This window comes from Adiantum capillus-veneris, chromosome 23 (genome assembly GCF_014529385.1).
Source record: "Adiantum capillus-veneris isolate H3 chromosome 23, ASM1452938v2, whole genome shotgun sequence".
NCBI lineage: Eukaryota > Viridiplantae > Streptophyta > Polypodiopsida > Polypodiales > Pteridaceae > Adiantum > Adiantum capillus-veneris.
In genome coordinates, this window is record NC_140953.1 from 100,738,333 (window position 1) to 100,763,877 (window position 25,545).

Here is a 25,545-nt window from a genome sequence, read left to right on the forward strand (position 1 = left end):
TACAGGTGCAGGACAGGTTTACCCACAGCTTACAGTGTTAGAGAGACAGTGGTTTTTTTGAGCTGTTTTTGGTCTGTTTTTTGAGTACACCAGAGCCATTTTACAAAGAAGACTCTCCCGAAATTTCTGAAGAATCTGAAGCTTTCTTAGTTCATTTGACAGGTTGATATTGGTTGAAAGGTCAGTTTACAAGGGAAACGCTGCCGAATTTTTCCCAGGAAAGTAAACTACTGTGAAGCGTAGCTATGGCTGGATCATAGGACACTGCTCTTTACAATATCAAGAAGCTGGATGGAACCAATTTCCCATTGTGGAAGAAACAGATTTGGCACGTGTTGGTACAAAAGAAGCAGATAAAACCTATAAAGCTCAAGGGGATAAAACCAGAAGATATGGACGAAGATGAATGGAGCGAAATGGATGAATTGGCACTTTCTACCATTATGCTGACTTTGGCAGAAAGCGTTTACTTCAATGTAGCAGACGAGATGTCGGCTTATCAAGCATGGTTAAAGCTGAGTGATCTTTATGAGAAGCAGAGTGCAGCTTCACAGGTATACTGGCTTAAGAAGCTTGTTGACTTGAAGATGAAAGAAGGGACACCTATGTCCAATCATCTGAATGAATTCAACACAATCTACAGTCAGTTGTCAGATCAAGGTGTCAAGTTTGATGAACCTGTTAGAGCTATGTTTCTGTTGATCACATTGCCGGAAAGTTGGGACACTTTTCGCACAGCTTTGAGTAATTCTGCACCTCCAGATGGTTTGAACATAGCAGGTGTAGAAGGAAGTCTGCTTACTGAAGAAACCAATAGAAAGACAATGGACAAAGGCAAAGGAACATCCTTAGTTGTCAGGGGAATGACCAAAGAAAAGTACAAAGGTGGAAAGAGGAATCATTCTCATAGCAAGTCTCGCAGTGCTAAAGACAAGAGTGACATAGAATGCTACCATTGTGGCAAGAAGGGTCACATGAAACGAGACTGCAGAGAATGGAAAGCAGAAAAAGGCAAAGAGAAAGCTGAAGACCATGGTGAGAAGAACAAGTCCTCAGTGAAGATTCAAGAAATAAATGTGACAAACACTATTGCAGAGGATGACAGTCTAGTGTCAGGAGACATCTACTTCTTGAAAAATACAATGGAATCAGCTCTTCTTACAGCATCTGATGGAAATGCACTGAGTGATTGGATTATAGACTCAGGGGCATCACTTCATGTGTCTCCAAACAAGGAGTGGTTTACCTCTTATGTGACCACTAAAGATCATGTTCGGCTAGGCAATGGGCAGACATGTGAGATCTTAGGTGTTGGAGATGTTCAATTGAAGTTTCAGAATGGCTCTTCTTTCACGCTGAAGAATGTGAGACATGTTCCCGCAATTACAAAGAGCTTGATCAGCATAGGTTTACTTGATGATGCTGACTACGTCACCACTTTTGGACAGAACATGTGGAAGATATCCAAGGGTTCTATGACAGTAGCACATGGATTAAATTCTGGAGGACTTTACATGATTTACGTATCAAATGTGTCTAAAAATGTAATCAATGTAACCGAGCAGCCGAACGTTTCTTTGTGGCATAGCCGGTTAGGACATATGTCCAAGAAGGGAATGGAAATCTTGTCTCGTACTGGTTATTTGCCTGGCTTGTCATTTAATGATTTTGAATTCTGTGAACATTGTCTGTATGGTAAGCAAACACAGCAGCCACATAAGTATAGAAGCAGTAGAAGAGATACACACTTGGTACTTTTTGATAGTGATTTGTGTGGACCTATGCCTAACCTATCTCTAGGGGGAGCTTCTTACTTTATGACATTTATAGATGATTACTCGAGGAAAGTATGGGTTTACTTTCTCAAGCACAAGGATGAAACGTTTAGTGTTTTCAAAAATTTTGTGACACTTGTGGAGAATCAGAGTGGCAAGAAGCTTAAATGCTTACGCATTGACAATGGTGGAGAGTATGTTTCAAAGGCCTTTCAAGAATTTTGTGAGTCAAAAGGTATAAAACGTGAACTTACTGCTCCTTACAATCCTCCTCAAAATGGTGTTGTTGAGAGGATCAATAGGACCATACAAGAGAAGGTCAGAAGTACGTTGTCTAATGCACAACTGCCAAATGGGTTTTGGGCTGAAGCTGTATCAACAGCTGTTCATCTTATAAATAGATCTCCTAGCAAGGTTTTGCAGAAGGATTCAGTGCCAGAGATGGTATGGTCAGGCAAAATGCCCTCATACAAGCATCTCAGAGTCTTTGGCTGTGAGGCATATACTCATGTTCCAAAGGAATTTAGGAACAAACTTGAGCCAAAGAGTAGAAAGTGCATCTTTCTAGGCTATGGTAATTCTGGTGAGATGGGGTACAGACTTTGGGATCCCGAATCCAGAAAGGTTATCCGCAGCAATGATGTTCACTTTAATGAAGCCAAATATCATTCTAAACCAGAGAGGGTTGAGGAGATTAGAAGAGTTGTCTTCCAAGAAGATGGACCTGCACGTGCAAGACAAAATGTCAGGGCTCAAGAGGAGCAAGGACAAGATAGAGTGGAACCACAGGTTGTGGCTGAGCCTAAGCCACCTATTGTGCGTAGATCTGGACGTATCACGTGACCTCCTGATAGATTTGTTCCATCTATGAACTATGTCATGTTGACTGATTGCAATGAGCCTTCATGTTACAAGGAAGCAGTGCAAATGAAGGACTCCCGGAATTGGCAATTGGGCATGGAGTCAGAGATGACAGCTCTGCATAAAAACCAGACATGGAAGCCAGTTAAATTACCACAGGGCAAAAAGGCTCTACCTTGTAAATGGGTTTACAGGTATAAGATCACCGCTCATGATAGTCAGCCAAAGTACAAAGCAAGGCTTGTTGCCAAGGGCTTTAAGCAAGAACAAGGCATTGACTTTGATGAAGTCTTCTCTCCGGTGGTCAAGATGACTACATTGAGATGCTTTCTTGCATTGGTTGCCATATTAGATTTGGTGTTGCACCAAATGGATGTCAAGACAGCGTTCTTGCATGGTGATTTAGATGTAGAAATTTACATGCAGCAGCCAGAAGGGTTTGTTGAGAAAGGCAAGGAAGATTTGGTGCCAGTTGTTAAAGAGTCTTTATGGATTAAAACAATCACCGAGGGCATGGTACCATAAGTTCCACAAGTTTATGCTTTCTCAAGGCTACAAACGTAGTGAGTTCGATCACTATCTATATACAAAGAAGGCTAAGGATGGCAGTTGGTTGATCCTTATTTTGTATGTGGATGAAATGATGATTGCTGGCAAGCACTTGGAAGAAATTTCAGCTTTGAAGTCAAAGATGGCAAAATCATTTGACATGAAAGACATGGGTGAGGCAAGTCATATACTTGGTATGCGCATTGAGAGAGACAGATCAAAGAAGTTGATTTGGTTATCTCAAATAGAGTATATTGACAAGGTTTTGCAACATTTCAATATGGAGAAGGGAAAGGCATTGAGTGTTCCATTGCCACCATATGTGAAACTTAGCAAACAAGATTGTCCTGTGTCTGAGGAAGAACAGGCTGAAATGGATAAGATTCCATATGCGTCTGCAGTGGGTAGTTTGATGTATGCAATGATTGCTACTCACCCAGACATTGCATTTGCTATGGGAGTAGTAAGTCGATACATGTCAAACCTAGGCAAGAAACATTGGGAGGCAGTGAAAGGAATATTGAGATACCTGAAAGCTACAAAGAGTATGCGTATATGCTATGGGAGTCAGGAGCTAAGTATAAAGGGTTTTACAGACTCAGATTATGCAGGTGACTTAGACAACCGAAGGTCTACGTCAGGGTATGTCTTTACATTGGCTGGTGGAGCAGTATCATGGCGTTCTAGATTACAAGATTGTGTTACTCAGTCTACTACAGAGGTTGAATATGTTGCAACATTAGAGGCATGCAAAGAATAAATTTGGCTTAATCGACTAGGGAATCAAAGAAGAGATGCCTGTGTTATATTGTGATAGTCAAAGTGCTATACAATTGGCTCGCAATCCAGTTTATCACTCAAAGACAAAGCATGTGGATGTGAAGTATCATTTCATCAGGGAAATGCTCGAGGATAAGCAACTTCAGCTTGTCAAAGTTCACACCACCAAAAATCCTGCTGATCTACTTACAAAAGGACTTCCCTCAGAGAGCTTTGCGCATTTTCGCAAGCAGTTAGGTGTAGGGTAGTACATCAATTCTCTACATCGCTTGTATATTCGCTTGTATAGTAGCTTCTCTCACACTTAAAGTACCACATTGGACTTTAAGTGGGAGGTTGTTGGGGTATAAAGCCCAATGTGGTCGCCCAGGTAAGTGGGCGGGCCGCCAGGTATGTACACATATTCTTTTGTAAAAACCTAATAAGAACTCACTATGCTCTACACATTACAGTAGAGCGAATTCACCATATCGTCGTGCTCTTCTTCTCGCACTCTCTCTCTCGCGTCGCACTTCCGCTCATACTCCTTCACTTCTCTCCTCCTAAAGAAGCTCCACCTTCACTCCTTCGGCTCCCAAAAAGAAAAACTCCCCTCTTTGGCTCCTCTTTGAGCCCTCCCAAACTACCAAAAAGTCGGCCTCCTGTAGGGCATGTGAGGCTCGCCCCTTGTAGCCGAGCCACTTTTCTATTTCCGACTCAACCTGCACGTGAAGCCACCCCTTTTGGCTAATTTAGGGAGGCTTGACCTTCAAGGCACGTGGGAAACCCCCCCCCCCCCCCCCCCCCCCCCTCTTGTTGTCACAGTGTCGTGACAAGGGTGGGAGACCCCCCTCTCTCCTCAATTAAAAAGACTTGGCATTTATGGCCGTGGGAACACACGCAGAGAGGCGCTCCATGTTAGCACCTCGTTGCACCGACAAATGGCAACAGAGAACAGAACGCCACGGCATACGTCACTGACTACCATCTATCCCACAAGGGTCATCCACAGCAGCACCCACAGGGCGAGATTCCATCTCCAGGCCACAAGGGAGCTCCCTCCAACCATGTTACATGATGAGGGTGCTCCTTTCTGTATTTATACCCTGTGGTCCAGCTCTAGGCACCCGCATGTGGGTCATTCAATATGCCATGTGGTAGCCATGGGGCAACCCCCCTCCAATGCCTTCAAGATCCACCAAAAAAACTTCATCAAAACCCCTTTTTTCCCCTGCTTCATCTGCTTTCCATTTCCTGCTCAATGAACCCCTTACCAAGCTGTCGAACCCTCCTTAGACCTAGTATATTTGACTCCGACTTCACCCATTCTCCCCGCATTTGGGTTGTCATGGACCCGCTAATCGAAGTCGTCAAAACATGAAAAAATCACCTGGTATTGCATAGCCATCACATGGATCCAATTTAAACTGGCAGTATCGGGCTATCCAAGTATCCAATTCAAGAGAAATAACTTTCCACTAGCTCCATATGATGAGCACTACCTTAACAAACCTTGTAGAGCTCCAAAAACTTCCAAATGACACACCGATCGAGGCAATCAAACCGGCTCAGAACCGACCCTCAGCAAAATTTCATATGGCTATAACTTGGCATCTGTAACTCCAAATGACAATATGAAAAGACCAACATGCTCCATAGGATGAGCACTTCAAGCCCATGTATTCACATCATCTTTAATCCCCTATATCCAACTACCTTCTCCATTTCAGATCGGCAATGCACTCCAGATTTAAACTCAAATATATTACACTTTGTAGCTCCGTTTGATGAGCCGTCTGGACCTGCTCCTTCAACACTTCAAGCTCTACATTCCCAAGAAAAAAACCAATATTTTGGATAACCTTCACTTGTTACTCTAACAGGACCTCTCTCAAGCCCTTTTGGACTATAAAACCACATAAAGCATACATCTATGTTGCCACTTGCCTGCCCACGCTCTTCCCATCTGCTCTAGCACTCTGCCATGTATCTATCAGTATACACACCATCGCTTGCACCCTCTGCTAGGATCTATACACTTTGACTGCACCAACGGGTTGTAGCACATGCGTTGACCGAGTGTCGTTGACTACTACTCTACCATCATTCAAAAGAGGTGGTTGTTGTCCTAGCATTTGTTGTGGCTTTGGTTGAGTGCTACAACAAGGAGTGGGGTGATCCCTCTACAAGTCATCACCCCACCACAAGTCTCACATCTCCTCAATTGAGGTTGTCGCACATTCAGGTTCTGTTTGTAGCCTTGGTTTATTCTTCTAATCACCTCCTCAACCACTTGATCAATGCTTGGTTCCCAAGGAGTTTGAACATCTCTCTTTGTTGTTTATTCTCTCTTTGGAGATGAGGCACTACTAATCACGCTGTCTGCATATTGAGTCACCTCTCCATAGGCCTTGCAATTGTCAACTAGATATAGAGCTTCTCTAGTGACTTGCTCGAACATTGTGCATCCTTTCAAATGCAAGTCCTTTTTTAGAGCTTCATTCATCTCATCTGTTGTACTTGATTCCCCTTTTTGAGAACTCATCTATGAATTCTTTCAAGAGTTGTGCTATGTTAAGAACATTATATCTATTTAGTAGTTGGAACCAGTCAAGGCTATTTCTTCCAATGTCAACCCAAATCCCTCATACTGTGTATGGAAATTTGCAATCTGTACAGCTCTCAAAACTTGTTTAGAGAGTGAGACATGAGTATATGGATTCCCTAACCCATTGTACTTTGATTTGACACACTGGGCCACTTGATATGGTCATAATTGTTGTGGTTCAGTCACCAATCTAACCAACTCGTAGTCTTTTGGAAAGACGCCTCTGCCCTCATGAGAATAATCCATTGTAATTCTCATGGCTTCGTTGGTTTTGGTGAATCTCACGTTCAGTTTGTTGATCAGAGGATGCCTCTCCTCTAGTTATTCTTCCAATTGCGGTGTTAAAGGCATTGCAACGTTTCTTGAGTTTTTCATGTCTCTAAGTGGAGTAGAAAACCCTGGTGGGTGGATGATTTGTCATAATAAAAGGCTCACTCAAAACTCTCAAGATAGTTCTTAACAAGCCCTCTTTGGCTTAGTGCAACTTATCTCTTTTTTCCCTTGGTGAGGTCTCTCAAAAGTCAAAAACTTGTGACTCTTTTGGTCTTTGGAAACTAGTTCTGGGTACCCCTACAAGTTTGGATTTAGGAAACCTGAAAAAAATCAGTTTTAAAATCAAAACCAGATCTAGGTGTATTCTATTCAAATTTCTTCCTGGCTATACCTGACTCAATTTGGAGTTGTCTATCAAAAGTTGGAGAGCAATTTTAGTGAATTGCACTAGAAACAACACTCAAAATAGTTAGGACACGTGAATTTTGGCTTGTATCTTGGTCTCCAAAGGGTACTTTTAGCTAGATTTGAGATGTTCTCAAGTATGTCTACAAGATCATTAAGTTGGATACCCCCACTATGCTGAGGTACATGGATCGTGATCCATGATCCCCTGTCAAATTTTCAGCTCAAATTTTGACAGTATGTAGACATGGTCTCAGCATGACTAGTAGGTCCTATGGCATCAAAAATTCCTGACAATGGACCTCTGGATTGAAAATTAGGTCAATTTTGTGCTATGTCAGTATGCTTGACAGTTCTCGCTTTTGACTTGGTTTTTTGGTATCCAAATTCGGTTTTGAAAAGACCACTAAACTCCTTGTGATGTGCTCTAGCTAAGGTATACGTTTGGTTTTAGTGTCTTGCAGGGGAACATGGATCGGGATCCATGTACCTCTATGTTAGATAGTAATAAAACTTGACACACAACTTGCCCTTGGTCCACTGATCCTTGTTATATGGTTTTTGTGTAATTTGGACTTGTTTAGGTCAGACAAAAGTCAATCCCTAAGGCTGCTTACAATCCCAAATGTCAAAAAGGTACATGGATCGTGATCCATGTTTGGAAGCATTTTGTCATGAATTTTGTTTTGTTGGTTCTTTATTCCCTGTAGAAGCCAAATCTCACCCCTTTTTGAATTTGGAATACCAAAAGTTTCAAAACCCCAAATTTTGTGTTTGAAATGCTTGTTGTACTGTTTTTGTGCTATCAGCCAATTCAGATGTGATTTTTGAGCTTTGCTTTCAAGCAAACTTAATCATAGCAATATCCCCAACTGATGCACAATCTCATGGTCACTTTTCTGCAAAATTGGTATCTGAGAGTCATGGATCGCAATTCATGTTCCTCTACAAAATCTAACCAAACTTTCTAGATTGCTTCTAAAGAGTATGTTGATGTCCTCGATCCACAACTTTTTGAATTTGGATAAGCTTTGAGGTCTCTACCATCAAATTTTCAGAATTTCAGAGTTATGGTCATTTCCGCCAAAATATGATTTTCACCCTTTTTTCCTCGATCTTTTAGCCCAAATTTGATGGTGGTAGTTTCTACTTACCCTACTCCTAAGTATTAAAATGAAACATGAAATAAAAACAAACAAAATGGTGCAAAATAAACTCAAAACGAAATAAGGTACAACACTCTGAAAGCATAGAGAAAATCAAAGAATGAAATGCTTTTGGCTATTTCACTCACAACCCTCTTTACCTCTTGAGAATGAACTTAGCAAGTCTTCGACTTCTAGACTCTACCAAGCACTAAATCCCGGGTCTATCTACTTGACTGCTAAGGTATAAATGGAATGAAAGACAAATCTTTGAAAAAGAACGCTCTAAATACGCACTAGGTCACTCACCATCTAAGGATCATATTCCCGACAACGGCGCCAATGTAAGCGGATTGCCGTGACGGACGTCTGTAGCATAGCTATCTGGTACTAACATAATGTCAATACTCTAGGAAAGTGACTCAGATGGGATACGAACACTCTGTGAAGTTGTCAATTTCAAGAAGTAAACATAATAAGCTAACACAACAACTCAACAAGAAAACCACCACTCAATGATCAGGAAAATTTGTGTATGTCCTTTCTCACCGCTCTAGGTCATCACGGCACTTTGGAATACAAATTCGAAATGCAACGAAACTTTAGGAGATGGTCTAAGACACCTAGAGGCACTATTGTACCAAGTCTAGTCACAATCCGACAAGGTAACAAAATCACGATCCATCATGAAAATGATCATGAAAATTGCAATAGATCAAAAAGGTGGTCCTATGGTCTAAAATTGCAACAAATCAGTTTAAAGAGTCCGCCCTATGGTCTAAGAACACTCTCCTATGATCAAAACGACTAAACACAGTGATTTAAACACTCAAATCTGTAATTAAGACTCTCAGACGCGTAGTCGTAAATCACAGCAAAACTGACAATGCTTACACTTGAGTGAAAAAGCAAGGAAAGAGGAACACAATGAAAGTTTCGGAATCGAAATAGAATTACCCAATCATTTGAAAGTTAATTACAAGTTGGACCAGCTTTGTAGCTTGAGCGTACGTTTTCAGAGCTCTTTTCTCTTCCAAAGATAAGCCTCCTTTCACATTAAGATTATTGACATTTATACCTAAGGCTTTTCAAATGACCAATGGTGCGAATGTGTCTGTGGTGTGTGTGTGTGTGTGTTTGGACAGAGCCGACGTGGGAAGCCAAGGCGGGCCAGGGACAGCGAACAAGGCGGGGTGGGCCAGCAACGTGTTGATGCATGGTTTTTAGGGCCCCTTCTGAAGATGCAATAAAGGCACAGTCAGTTGTTGGGTAGATGAGGATAATCTAGTCCAAGGGATCTCGAAAGAGAAGAAAAATCTACTTCACAAGCACCAAAGAGTAAAAAGTGCCATGGACAGAAGATACGTGGGAACGAGCTCTTATGCATGCCTACAACCTATATCTTACAGAATAGCCCATTCTAGGTGTGAATTTCTAGTGAAATTTACACGAGCATGTTCGTGTGGACTCACATCACAACATACTCCGTTTTCACTTTTTTATCGACAGTAAATATTTTTTACCACAGTAAATATTTTTTACCTACAGTAAATATTTTTCACCTACATGGTAAATACAAATCACTTTTTACCTACAGTAACTTTTTTTACCCATGGTAAATATTTTTTACTGCACCATAAGTATTTGGTAGGTAACAGTTCACTGTTACTAGAAGCAGTGATTGGGCATCAACAATGCAGTTACAGGAGGAGAAAAAGGGAAAATTTTATGGTAAAGGGAGTCAACATGGATAAAGACTTTTGAGTTGAAAAGAGACATGCTGATTTTTTCAAAGAACACATGTCAAAAGAAGCCATGGTTGAGGATTTTTTGAGAATTTGATATTCAGGAGGACCTAGCTGCCACCTCCCCCCCGCAGGTCCCCCCCGGACATGTGCAGAACCTCCAGTTTCAACAGCCACCTTACCTGCTCTTAAATGCTGGTCAAGGCCTTATCCCCATGTGTCACAATCAAAAAAATCAGCATTTACCCTCCCCTCTCACATCACTCTAGAGAATATCTTGATGGTGACATATCAGGTGACCTCAATCTATTGACCACCCTAAGCAAAAAGTAACCCCAATCAACGGATTTAAGCATGTTTATCCCTAATCCTAAACCCTCTCAGAAACCTATATAAGGAGGCCTTCTCTCACTCAAAACCAACACTTCACCCACTTCACCAAGCAATGAAGCTATGACAACATTGCTCACAACGAGGAGCTATGGATGGAGCTCTACTCTCTCTCCCTCTCTCTCTCTCTCCCTCTAGTATGCTACATTACTAGCCCTAAAACCTAAATAAGGAGTCTTCTCTCATGCTCCATGGCCACCATCCTCGCCATCATTCTCTAAGGTATTGATGTGTTGCTAGTAGGATCATACCTACTTGCTGGGTTGATTGTTTTTGACAAGGGGTTATGCCATCCTTGGCTTGCTTCTCTATATCCTTGTTATGTATGATCAGATGCCGTTGTATTGTTAAGCTGATGTCTTGTGTATATATATGCTACATAAGGTCCCTAAGCTTCGTTTCTATGTGTTTTGCCATATGTTTTGATGCCATCATAATGCCAGAAGTCTCACTTGCCTATGTGCACTATGTGTGAGGTCCCTAAACCTCTTAATTTAGGGTGGTGCCCCCTTTGTTTTGTTCTTTGCTTGTTTGCATGAGGCGTGGTTTGTGGAGTGTGCACGAGTACAGAGGCCACCCGATTGCACTGCTCTTTTTCCCGCCATCATTTTGGTGCCCCCACTGAGGAGGGCTACACAGACCTTCAGTCCACAAGCAATGAAGATGTGCAATCTACAACATGGACGAATGGCGTGAGGAGTTTGCAAATTGGAGAACAGAAGAGGAGGAGGCTTTAGAGGCCTTAAAAGCTTTCATCGAGGTCTTGTTACCAGGTTGTAGTGTCATTAAAATTCAAGAAGTAAGTTCTTCTACATGCCTTGTTCGTGATCGTCGCCAACGAAGGAGAGTGAGAAGAAGAGCTTGATATACCTCTCCTCTCAACCTATGAGTGCTCCAGAAACCTCCAACGCACACGAGCTTGAAATATTCTACATCAACATACACGAAGGTACTGTGACACACATTAAGGGAAGAGAAAGCATCACCAGACCTCTCTTTCCTGAGGAGCCGACTAAGAGGAGAAAGATCACCTCTACACCTAAGTGGCCCAAGGCCGCAGCGCGTGCTCAAGCGTAAGGTAACATTTGGCTTAATCTCATTAATAAGGGATTACATGACCACTACAGGCAAGAAAAAGGATAGTGAGCAACCAACTTCAACCTCCAACTTGCAACCACGACTCTCACCCCTAAATCCTCATGAAGCAAAGAGGCGAAGGCTTGCCTACAAGATTGCCGCCCGTCTACGAGTGCTCCCAGTGCACTTTGTGAATCCAGATACCACCAATCCCAAGCCAACCTCCTGTCCGCGTGAGGATCACTTTGGATATTTTCCAAAGTGCTTTGGAGACCGGGTGAAAAGCCTCCCTGCCCTACCTTTGCTGCTAATTTTCAAGAAGTTATCTCAATCTAAGGAAACTATCTTAGTTGATGATGTGCTGCACATTAATGGTGTCACTTTCATTCATCATGCTGATTATGGTAATAGCATCCAATTGTTGCTTGCTAAAAGGCTCAGCATTGTACAAAGTGTTGCCATCACGCCTTACGTCTTCACAGATGCATCAGGAAGAGTCGAAGTGATCCGAGGTGCTGACCTTCTGTGGCTGATCAGGCTCATTGGTCCCAAGGTGGTGCAACTAAGCTAGGCTCTTGTGTGTAAGTATGGATGCCAATAATGAGAATGATGATCCCCGCATGTTTCCTTTCCATTTTGTGTGTCATATCCGTGTGAATATTGTATTGATAGAAAAATCTTTTATCAGCAAAGAATAGCCCTGTTGTTTAGAGCCGAGAGACTTGGGGAAATCTTGCGCTCTCCTCATCCTGTCATTCTACCCTTACTAGACTATTACCATTCCTTTGATGTGTCGATCTTCATCTTATTTTGAGCTAAGTTGTGCTAAAGCTCCAAATTGTAATTACCATACTCTATTTTAAAATAAATTGGAGTTGTTTGTGTAATTGTTTACTCTCTCACTTATGGCCTTCCCTAATTTTTATGGTAAGACTGGGGAGGTTGCTCCAGACTTTTTGGATAATTTGGAAATGGCCTTTCTGGTATCGGGAAGGGATGACGAAGCTACTAAGTTAAGGGCCTTTTCTTTGGTCTTGAGGGAAGGTGCAAAATTATGGTATCAAACTTTGGCACCTGAAGAAAGAAGAGACTGGGAGTCCTTAAAGATGGCCTTCATCGAAGAATTTCGCCGCCATGAGCCTCCAGAGGAGATATGGAGACAGCTCTTAGAGCTACGCCAAACATCACCCAATGACTATAGAAGCTATGAAGGAAAGTTTTTCAACCTGTGGGAGAAATGGTGTGCATCACTAGGTGAAGGAGAAAGGGCGCCAGAATGCCTAAAGAAGGACTGTTTCCTGGCAGGGCTTTACCCCATCCTTCGAGAAAAGGTAAAAGGTAAATTCCCAGATACCTTTGATAAAGCTATGACTTATGCAAGGGAGAAGGATAGCAAGTTAAAATTCCAAGCTCAACTACAAGGGGGAATGGAGCCTCCACCGCTAGCTCAACCTACGGCAAGGGTAGTAGCAGGGACAGGAGCAACAGACCAAGAGTCCTCTCAACAAGAATTACTTCAACAAATCACCAATCAACTAGAGAGCCTGTCCATCAATCTGGTTCAAGGTGTAAGGGCTCCCCAGCCTGGAAATGAACGAAATAGACAAGAAGGACAAAGGCAAGCACGTGAGTACATTTGCTACAACTGTGGAGAGGTAGGTCACGGCATGTATTATTGCCCCCATCCACGACGCTATCAAGGAAATGGTAATCAAAGACGGCCTCCTCGCCAGCAAGTCACTCCTCCTCGAGCTAGGCCACTAAATGGACAAAATGCACACGTGGCTCTACCAATCCAAATATTGAGACCCCCTCCTCCACCACCACAAGCACCAGCAGAGATCCCTTCACTACCATCGGGAGGGAAGGACAGGGCTGTCTCTGTCATAAGTCTTGACAATGGTAAGGATAAAGGGAAAGAAAAAATGGAGGAAGCTGTTGCCATGCCAATAAAGAGACTTAGGAGACAAAGAACTGATGAAATGGAAGCTTCAGAGCCGGATAAAGGGAATGAGGGTTCCTCCCAAGTGATAGGAGACAAGAAAAGGAAGAGTAGGTCAAGGAGGCACATAGGAGTAGAAGACTTTCCACTTGGGGTAGGATCCATACCTTACGACCTGGTAGCAGATGTGAGTAAGCAAGGACCAAAGATTTCATGGTAGCAACTCCTCCACCTTTCCCCAAAGATGCGTAGAACCTGGTCTAAGATGGTCAGCACCAGGAGGGCTAAGGCAAAGTCACTTGGGTCTATTAGTGCAAGATGCATGAAGGATATCGTGCCAGTCATTGATGCAGAGATTAAGAGTGAGCGAGTCTCCAATGTGTACGTAGATGGTGGAGCCGAGATTTGTGTTATGACAGAGAAATTAATGCACAGGTTGGGTTTAGAAGTAAACGAACAAACTTCCTTACAAGCTAAGATGGCAAATAATGTAAGGGTGGCTTGTGTGGGAAAGGTTAATGGAGTGAAGGTTTCAGCTTTTGGTGTGGCAATCTCAATTGATGCTTATGTGATCCCAACTAAGGGGGAGGGATATCCGCTAATCCTTGGAAGACCTTGGCTTATGGCTATGAAAGCTAGGCAAGATTGGGAGACAGGTTCCCTTGAGTTGCGACCAAATCATAACGTAGGTGGCAAGCAACAAAAAATTGTGTATGACATGAAGCAGGGTAGACAACAAGACCTAGAGATGGAGACTTCTATGGATGAATGGAGCACAAGCAGCTGCTCTTCATCTAAGGATGAGTCATCTGAGGAGGATGCTAGCTCTTTGGAAGTCATGGGTATAATACTGCGAAACCCAGAAGGATAAGGTGGTCAAGACTCTCTAAACAAGGAAGAAGCCACAGGCTTAGAGGAGATGCTAGCTAAGGACCTACTAGAAGAAGAAAGAGAACCCTATTTGCAGGTACTGAAGAAGCATTCTGGCCTCTTTATAACTGATTACGAGCACATTAAAGGAGTGACGGTAACCCAACACCATATCCAATTAAAGGAAGGTGCCAAACCAGTGGTGCAAAGGCTAAGGAGATTAGGGCTAGTGCAACAAGATGCACTCTTAAAAGAAGTAAAAAGATTACTCAAGGCAGGATTTATCTACCCAGTGGAAGATTCTGAGTGGGTGTCTCCAGTTGTGGTAGCACCAAAGAAAAATGGGAAGTGGAGGGTATGTGTGGATTACAAGCCTCTAAACGCAGCCACAAAAAGGGACCATTTTCCTTTGCCTTTTCAAGATGAGATACTAAATGAAGTGGCTGGTCATGAAAGGTACACAGTGTGTGATGGGTACTCAGGCTACTTCCAAATCAGAATTGCAGATGAAGACCAAAGAAAGACTACCTTCATAACACCTTGGGGGTGTTTTGCTTATAGAGTTATGCCTTTTGGTTTAACTAATGCCCCAGCTACTTTCCAAAGGTTTATGAACTTGGTGTTTCAACCTTACTTTGGTAAGTCCATACGAGTCTTCATTGATGATTTTTGCATTTACAGCTCTAGGGAAGTACATCTGTCCAAGGTTGATGAAGGTTTCACCCGTCTGGCCCAATTGGGTGGGCAATTGAATAAAGACAAGTGCCACATAGGTGAGAGCAAGGTCACTCTACTAGGCCATGTTGTGTCTCAAGATGGTATTGAGACTGACCCTGAAAAGGTAAAGACATTGTTAGCTTTACCTACTCCTTCAAACGTGAAGCAACTAGTCTCCTTCATTCAAAAGGTTCGCTACATGGGACGATTCATACATCTCCTTTCTCAGGCAATCTATCCTTTGCAGCAGCTCACTAAACACACTACATTGACATGGAGTGAGGAGGGTGAAAGGTGCTTTCAAGAAGTTAAAACCATTTTGAGCTCATTGCCTGTCGTCCTACAACCCACATGGGGTGAATTATTCTATGTAAATCCTAGTGCAGGTCCAGAAGCTCTAGGAGCTGTCTTGATGCAAAAAGACCCAAAGACATCTCTCATGAGACCAGTCTACTTCTCTAGTAGAGTGATGACAGCTGCTGAAAAGGGTTTCAGCGCAACTGAGCAATTGGTGCTAGCTCTTAAGTTTGCAGTGGAGAAGTTTCGGGCTTACTTACTTCCGAGACAATTTGTGGTGATCACAACTGAGGAGGTTTTTCCATATGCCCTACAACACATGGAATTGTCTCAAAGAATAGCAAAGTGGGTGGTGCAGCTTCAAGAGTTTGACTACACACTACAAGTAGAGGATTCCACCCGTGCTTGTTTGGCAGATGTCCTCACACAAAGGTGTTATGAGAAGGCCAAGAAAGAGGCACCTAGTAAGGTACCGCCTATCCCAGAGCCTAAAGTTCTACTGGGAGCACACAGTCTGTATTTTGATGGGGCTTACAAGAGGACCAAAGACAAGGCATCAGCAGGCATAGTAATATTAGGTCCAGAGAAGGAGAAGATCTTTGCAAAAGGGTTTCATCTAAAAGAGGTTCATTCTAACAATGAGGCTGAGTACCATGCCCTTGTTTTAGGGTTGCAATGTTGTCTTTCTCAGGGCATCACAAAGCTAAATGTTTTTGGTGACTCCATGTTGATTGTTAAGCAAATGGTTGGTGTATGGGCCTGTAAAAATGACAAATTGTCTGTTAAGATGAGGGAAGCAAAGGCCTTGTTGAAGGGTTTTAAAGAAGTTCGAGTGCACTTTGTACCTAGAGATCAAAATCGAGAAGCAGATGCCTTAGCAGGTGAAGAACTACAACCTCTCATAGTAGGTGCTATCCTTGTGAAAAGTCCTTTATACCAGGGAAAGGAGGAGCTGCATGATTTACTTTACTTTCTTGAGCATTGTGAAGCACCCTCTGGTATGAGTAAAAGTGAACGTAGGTGGTTGGCAAAAAAGGCTACCAGCTATAGCTTAGTGAATGAGGACTTGTATTGTAGAGGGAAAGATGTTGTCTTAAGGAGAGTTCTTGCATCCCAAGAGATAAAGGATATTTTGTTTAGTTGTCATGAAGGTGTGTGTGGTGGCCACTTTGCACAAGAGATTACTAGCAGAAAGATTTTACAAGCAGGGTTCACGTGGCCAAGCCTCCATCGAGATGTACAACATTGGTGCCGCACATGTGAGGTTTGCCAAAAAGCTGGACCAAGGCGTCTAACCCATGAAAATCAGCATCCAATCAAAACCTATGGGCCATTTGAAAAATGGGGGATAGATGCAATAGGGCCACTACCTTGCACTCAATCAGGGAAGGAATACATCATTATGGGGGTGGAGTACATGACCAGATGGGCAGAAGCTCGTCCCACAAAGCGCATCACAGCCAAGGACGTGAGTGATTTCATTTTTGAATGCCTTTGTTGCCGTTTTGGCACACCTTTGGAGATTCTCTCGGATAGGGGACCGGGATTTCGAGCTGATTTAGTCGGGCAATTGATGAGCAAGTTAAAAATCAAGCGCAGGCACTCTACACCATACTACCCTCAGTGCAATGGTCTTGTCGAAAAGGTAAATGGTCTTATATGTAAAATCATCACTAAGCAAGTGCATTTACATCCTAAGGCATGGGACAAACACCTAGATGCAGCACTTTGGGCCTACAGAACATCCTTGGGGTATACACCTTTTCACTTGGTTTACAGGCAAGAGGCACTATTGCCTATAGAAGTGGAGCTAGCGAGCCTCCGAGTTCTAAAAGCACATCAAGAGGATAGTCAAGAGAAGCAGGTGGAAGGAAGAATCATCGATTTGGAGAGGTTAGGGCTAGATCAAGAGTCAGCAGTGAAGTACTATGCAGCCCAGGCAGAGAAGAAACGAAAGAAGTTCAATCGTAACCTTGTCAAGAAAGGTATCAAGGAAGGTTCTTTAGTGCTCAGATACGATAATCGCTTTGATCGCAGGAAGGATGGTAAGTTCTTGCTTAAGTGGGAAGGCCCTTTTGTAGTGATACAGAGGTTCTCAAATGGTAGTTACCAACTAGGTGACCTAGATGGTAAGGTACATCAGACCCCGGTAAATGGTTGGCGATTGAAGGCCTACCAATGTCGTCTTTCACAGCCATATGCTGGTGAAATCAATGCTAAGGATGGTTCAGAGGAGAGCTCATCATATTCGAGCTCCAACTAAGGTAACAATCATGTACATAGTCGTTTCAAAACAAAAAAAAAAGAGAAGACAAAAAAAAGGAAAAAAAGAGAAGAAAAAAAGAAAAAAAGAGAATGCTACCAGTGAAAGTGGATATTGACAATGGATGGGGTATGGCTTTCAAGGGTCTAGGAGACCAGTTGTTAGTCATGGATGGATACAATTATTCATCAGAAAGGACTAAACAGAGTGCATCAGCCAAGAAAGCAGTAACATGGCAAATTCAATTGGTACCAGGTGGGTAAGTATTCAAGAGAACCCTATTGTAGCACAACCTACAGCTAGAGGCATCAAATACCTCTAGCTTAAGGGGGAGGGCTATATGATGCATGGTTTTTAGGACCCCTTTTGAAGATGCAATAAAGGCACAGTCAGTTGTTGGGGAGATGAGGATACTCTAGTCCAAGGGATCTCGAAAGAGAAGAAAAATCTACTTCACAAGCACCAAAGAGTAAAAAGTGCCATGGACAGAAGATACGTGGGAACGAGCTCTTATGCATGCCTACAACCTATATCTTACAGAATAGCCCATTCTAGGTGTGAATTTCTAGTGAAATTTACACGAGGATGTTCGTGTGGACTCACAGCACAGCATACTCCGTTTTCACTTTTTTACCGACATTAATATTTTTTACCACAGTAAATATTTTTTACCTACAGTAAATATTTTTCACCTACATGGTAAATACAAATCACTTTTTACCTACAATAACTTTTTTTACCCATGGTAAATATTTTTTATTGCACCATAAGTATTTGGTAGGTAACAGTTCACTGTTACTAGAAGCAGTGATTGGGCATCAACAATGCAGTTACAGGAGGAGAAAAAGGGAAAATCTTATGGTAAAGGAAGTCAACAGGGATAAAGACTTTTGAGTTGAAAAGAGACATGCTGATTTTTTCAAAGAACACATGTCAAAAGAAGCCATGGTTGAGGATTTTTTGAGAATTTGATATTCAGGAGGACCTAGCTGCCACCTCCTCCCCCCCGCAGGTCCCCCCCTGACATGTGCAGAACCTCCAGTTTCAACAGCCACCTTACCTGCTCTTAAATGCTGGTCAAGGCCTTATCCCCATGTGTCACAATCAAAAAAATCAGCATTTACCCTCCCCTCTCACATCACTCTAGAGAATATCTTGATGGTGACATATCAGGTGACCTCAATCTGTTGACCACCCTAAGCAAAAAGTAACCCCAATCAACGGATTTAAGCATGTTTATCCCTAATCCTAAACCCTCTCAGAAACCTATATAAGGAGGCCTTCTCTCACTCAAAACCAACACTTCACCCACTTCACCAAGCAATGAAGCTATGACGACATTGCTCACAACGAGGAGCTATGGATGGAGCTCTACTCTCTCTCCCTCTCTCTCTCTCCCTCTAGTATGCTACATTACTAGCCCTAAAACCTAAATAAGGAGTCTTCTCTCATGCTCCATGGCCACCATCCTCGCCATCATTCTCTAAGGTATTGATGTGTTGCTAGTAGGATCATACCTACTTGCTGGGTTGATTGTTTTTGACAAGGGGTTATGCCATCCTTGGCTTGCTTCTCTATATCCTTGTTATGTATGATCAGATGCCGTTGTATTGTTAAGCTGATGTCTTGTGTATATATATGCTACATAAGGTCCCTAAGCTTCGTTTCTATGTGTTTTGCCATATGTTTTGATGCCATCATAATGCCAGAAGTCTCACTTGCCTATGTGCACTATGTGTGAGGTCCCTAAACCTCTTAATTTAGGGTGGTGCCCCCTTTGTTTTGTTCTTTGCTTGTTTGCATGAGGCGTGGTTTGTGGAGTGTGCACGAGTACAGAGGCCACCCGATTGCACTGCTCTTTTTCTCGCCGTCACTGTGTAAGTGTGTTTTGCGCCAAGCCAAGGCCGTGGGCCAGGCCGTTGCGGCTCAGCAAATCTCCTCGACCATAGCTTCAGCATCCGCGGGCACTCTCTCTAATAGTGTTGGCTCCACAAATGCACCTTTCTTCTTACCTCCAGACAGCAGCTTGGCTCCTCTCTTTACAGAATCCTGAACAATCTGTTCGATGCTTTCTTCAGTAGACTCTAAAATCATGGGCCCAATGTATGTGTCATCTTCATGAGGATCTCCTATTTTCAGCTTCTAAAGAGCTTCTAATAAAGCATCCTTAACCTTCGCAAGTAGATGTGTGTGTGTGCCAGCGGCTGATTTGGCAGCAAGTGTGAACGATTCGGAGAATCCAAGTGAGTGGTTTTTGCAGCATAGGCGGGGTGGGGCCATGAACGTGCATGGGTGTGTGTTGAGAGTCAAGCAGGACAGCCGACTGCAAGTGGACAGGATCGTGTGTGTGTGTGTGGGTCTCTGTGACAAAAGCGTAGGCAGTTGTAAGCAAATGGATGGTTTTTTTTTTATGCGCCATATTCGGCAGGAGAGCAGAAAGCCGAGCTGTATTGGCAACTTTTGTGTGTGTTGTGTGTGTGTGTGTGTGTGTGTGTGTGTGTGTGTGTGTGTGTGTGTGTGTGTGTGTGTGTGTGTGTGTGTGTGTGTGTGTGTGTGTGTGTGTGTGTGTGTGTGTTGTTCGCTAGCGGCAAAGGAGCCCAAATCCGGTGTGTGTGTGTGTATGGGTCTTTTGAAAATGTCTTTTTTTTTATTTTTTAAACTCACTTAGTGTATGTTCCCATATTATTTCAACTTCCAAAGCCATTTAACATCGACCATGTCATATTAAGTTTCCAACAGTTAAATTTTTAGTCTTGCATCGATTTGATCTCAATATTTGGTTGAAAATTCCTTGCAATTACCCGAATTTAAAGCTCAATCCAAAGAATGATACGAAAATTGATTCCGAACTCAATCAGTTACACAAAATCATGCATGTTTTGGTCTCATTTGACATTTTTAGATTCCTCTTCAAGTCGCTTTGTAAAGCCTACATAAAATTTTGGTATGTCATTGATCAAAGTGGGTGAACCATTTGCAATTATTGCATTCATACACTATTGAGCTTTGCACACACATGAAACATAGTATACAGATTTTCATATTTGTGTAACCAATTCATTTTTAATCATCACAACTTGTGAGTTGCTCATATCTTCAAATTGGCATACACGAAAATGGTCATTCCTATTCCAATCATTTTCAATTGGGTATCAATTGAATCATCCAAAGTCAATCAATCAAATACACACCGATTTTTTAGGCCAAATTAATCATCATAATTGGTAAAAAATACCAATTATTCATTCAAGCACCGGATTGCATATGCCATTGAGTAGGCACACACACCCAAATTTAGGCCAAAAATTTATGCAATTTAATCCAGCAATTGCAAACTCAATCAAGCACAAGTTAATGCATGCATGCTTACTTTCTAAAAAATTACACTATTTTTACTCAATCAAGCAATGCACACACTCAAAAATTAAGCACAAAAGATCAAATTTGGCTCAATTGGCATTGAATTTAGGCTTAAACCTAATGATTGCACATACTTTTCATGAACATTTCACAATCAAAAACCATTTAGGTGTCCCAATTGACCATCAATCATTAAAAATCAGGTGGTCATGGATGGGCACACACACTCAATTCTTGCTCAATTTTTTGGCAATTAGGCTTATCCAATGATTGAATTAACCTAACATACACATCATTTACATGATTGCATACTCATGTATCATCAATTCCATCAATTTTTATGTATGCACACATTCAAGATTAGGTGCATACACACTTGAAATTTTTGACAGTTTTTTTTTTCTCTTTGGTGCATGCACACACACAATGATTTTTATGCACACACATGAATTCTTGATGAGAATTAAGCATTATTTGGATACACACAAAGTTCATTATTCACAATTTGACTATCAATTTTATTCCAAGTGTATCAACTTAGGTGCAAAGTGTAGGTCAATTTGTGTTACACACCTAATTTTAGCAAATGATTAACAACATTGAACCTCATTAGTCAATCAAGAATTGACATAACAAGTGAGTGCACTTACATCGTAGTACATTCCAAGCTATTCCTTTGCTCCACGCGAAGACGCATCATTGCACACACAAGTGTGTGCACCATCAAATCGGTTCCAAAATTGACCATTTGTAGGTCAAAATCAAACACTCAAATCATCAAATTAAGCATAAATTGGTTCAATTAACTCGATTAGAGTGATGATTCCACCTCTTGCAAGGGGATTTCACATAGTTACACTTCAAATGTTAGTGGTTAGGTTAGCAAGGTTAGCCGAAATTAGTAAAAATTAGCATGACATTAGTAAAATTAGCATGGAAAGAAGCAAAATTAGCAAGGGTTAGCATGAAATTAATGAAATTGGGGGTTTGGGGTATTCATAACTCAACATTAACATCAATTTCTTGCACAACATCATCAAATCAAACCAAAAAATGAGTTACACACACTCAAAAACCAACAAAATTAGTAGTGAAATTACTCTATTCTACACATCCTAAATTCACTAGCTTAGGTTATCGATCCCCGGCAATGGCGCCAAATGTAGGGAGGCATTGTAGCACAACCTAATCGCAACCCACAAAATTATCAAATCGTGGATCGGTAACCCGGCTAGGGCATGGAAGCACAAGCCTAAGATGTATAGACATAGAGGATTCAAGGGATCCTTCTACTCATCATAGAGAGAAGCCATGGAAAGGGCTTCCTCTAATCAACAACACATTCCTACTTACTAATCACTTGCACACAATCATGTGGTTGAAATTAACCTCACATCAATCACTCTATTCACAACTCTTAATCACACAACTACACAAGCATGCAATTAACATACCTACTCCGCATTAGTGTGTCCATTTTGGCACAACCCCTCAATGCGACTACGTATGCACACACACTAACCGCACCTTGTAGAGAGATATGAAGAGAAGGAAGGCATAGCCCTCACACACCATGGCCAATGGTGTGGATAGAATAGATTAACTCAAAAAAGGGATTAGGAGATCTACCATCACACTAATACAATCTCACTCCACATAATGAAACAAAGAAGACTAAGAAAGAAAGTGTAATTGATTATTAGAAATCAAGAGCTACATGGCCATGGAAATCCCATGAGCCTCATGACCATCCACTCTACAAAGAGGAGAACTCACCCAAGAATCCCTACTCATTAAGCATAGGGCTCTTTTATAGCTTTGGGCCTCAAACGCTTCAACTATGGGATAAAGTTGAGCTCTCTAGCCTAGTCTCATATAACTTTGGAACTCCTAAATGAGCCCAAGGCCTTATACAATGAACACGAAATATTGTGCATTATAGCACATCCACATCTTGGTGCATAATTGGTGTAACATGTGTTAGCCGCTCCTAACACACATGTTGAACACTATGTCTGCAAATGTGGAAAAATCCAGTGATAATGTCTGGTATGTGGATTATGGTGCATCAATTCACATGATCAATAGTTGTGAGTGGTTCAAGGAAATGTAGAGTTTACAAAGTTTTGGTTATGTAGAGACTAGGGATGATGCTGCACATTCCATTATGAATATAGAAAATGTTCCATTGTCTAGGATAGATGGACAAGTGATGTACCTGGCTAATGTACTGCATGTACCCAACATAACAAGGAATTAGGTATCTATTGGGAAAATGGTTGAGCAAGGTTTGTAGGTCAAGTTTAACTATGATGGTCTCTTTGTTGAAGAGCATAAGAAGAATGGAAGTCTGGTTGCACAAGGAAAGAAAGTAGACAGAATGTTTACTTTGGATCTAAATGTGTTGCACAAGGTGCACGTGCTGTTCTAGATATTGAGAGTTGGCAAAATGTATTGGTCATGTTAATTTGCAAAAGCTGAAGATGATCCAAACTAAAGAGATGGTTACATATTTGCCAAAATTTAAAGTTACGGAAATGCACAAAGTTTGTGAAGCTTGTCAATTTGGAAAGCAAGCAAAAGCATCTTTTCCTCATGATAAGCATGTAAGAAGGAATGCGTTGGATTTAGTGTATACAGATGTATATGTCCAGCAAAGACTACATCTATGGGTGAATGTAGATACTATGTGAGCTTCATTGATGACCATACAAGGAAGGTATGGGTCTATTTCATGAAGCAAAAAAGTGACTTGTTTATGCACTTTCAAGGTTTCAAAGTTATGGTTGAAAAATAGACTAGGAAACATGCAAAAGGGCCTGAGGTCAGATGGAGGGGGAGAATACTTCTTTACTGAATTCAATGGTTTTTTGCATGGAATTTAGAGGCAATTTTCATGCAGGTATACTCCACAACAAAATTATGTTGCTGAGTGGAAGAACAGGCACAATGTAGAGGTTTCTAGAGCATTGATAAATGAGAAGAACATGTCCCATTGTTATTGGGTTGAGGTTGTCTACACTATGAGCATGACTCCTACTACTGCAGTACATGATATGACACCTGAAGAGAAGTTCAAAGAAAAATTGGATATATCAGATTTTAAAGTGTTTGGGTGTATTGCTTATGTGCATGTGTTAAGCTTGATCCAAAAGCAAAAAAATGTGTGTTCATTGGCTATTTCATTGAGCAAAAAGGGTACAAGTGCTACAATCTTGTCACTAGTAAAGTGAGGGTGAGCAAGGATGTTGTTTTTTACGAAATGGAAAGTTGGTATGCTAATGTAAAAGATGTTTTGAGGGCTGATCTAAGAGAGAATGTGGTTGCAGAAGATACAGGTGTGCAGCCACAAGTCTTGACCCGGCTGCAAGGGTTATCTAGTGCAGGTCATGGTGAGAATCCATGGAGTGGCAAGTTCCATGAAAGAGTGATTCATGCTAACTCTTCAAATGTATCAAGGAAATGAAATAAAAAGTTGTCGATGCCCCTAAGTTGCCAAATTTGAGTGCTAGTTATGATGATGGAGATAGCATTGGTTCTGAGTAGAGCTCGGATGAGGAGTTTGGCATACCCTCTGTGAAGACTCCAGGTGCAAGAAGGATGTAAGCAGGGAAACAAGGTACCTGGAAGTGATCCTGGACCACCCGGGTCCAAAAGAGTAAGAAATCTTGTGCAGAGGTTGACTTATGGAACAAGTATGTAGCTCGTCATTGTGCATATATAGCAAAGATTGCAGAGAAGGTAGAACCCACATGTTTTGAGGATGTTGTAAAAGATAAAGAATGGTGACAAGCTATGGATAAAGAGATGGATGCACTTGATGCAAATGGAACACAGGAATTGGTGCCATTACCAAAAGGTAAATGGATGTAAATGGGTTTACAAAATAAATGGTTGTCAAAGATGAAAAATGGCAACAAGCTATAGATGAAGAGATGGTTGCACATGTTTCAAATGGAACATGGGAATTGGTGCCATTACCAAAAGGTAAAAAGGCACATGGATGTAAGTAAATTTACATAATAAAGCATACTTTTGATGGTAGTGTGAGCAGGTACAAGGCTAGGCTTGTGGCCAACGATTATGCGCAAACGTTTTGGATTGATTATGAGGAGACATTCAGTAGATGGCTACCGTTTGTGTGTTTATTGCAAAGGTTGCGGCGTTAAAATGGGTGTTATAGCAAATGAATGTAAAGAATGCATTTTTGGATGGAGAACTTGGAGGAAATTATGTATATGGAGTAGCCACAAGGCTATGCAAATATGAGGCTACATGATCTTGTATGCAGGCTAAAGAAAGCTTTGTATACGCTAAAGCAATCACCTAGAGCTTTTTATGAGAGGATTGTGCCATTCCTCATTTCATTAGGCTTTGAAATGTCTGATGCAAAACATTCATTGTATGTGCAGAAAAATGAGGCAGGAATTGTGTTGATATGAATATATGCAGATGACTTACTTGTTGGAGATGATAATGTGGTTGAAGTAGAGGGTGTATAGGCTCTAC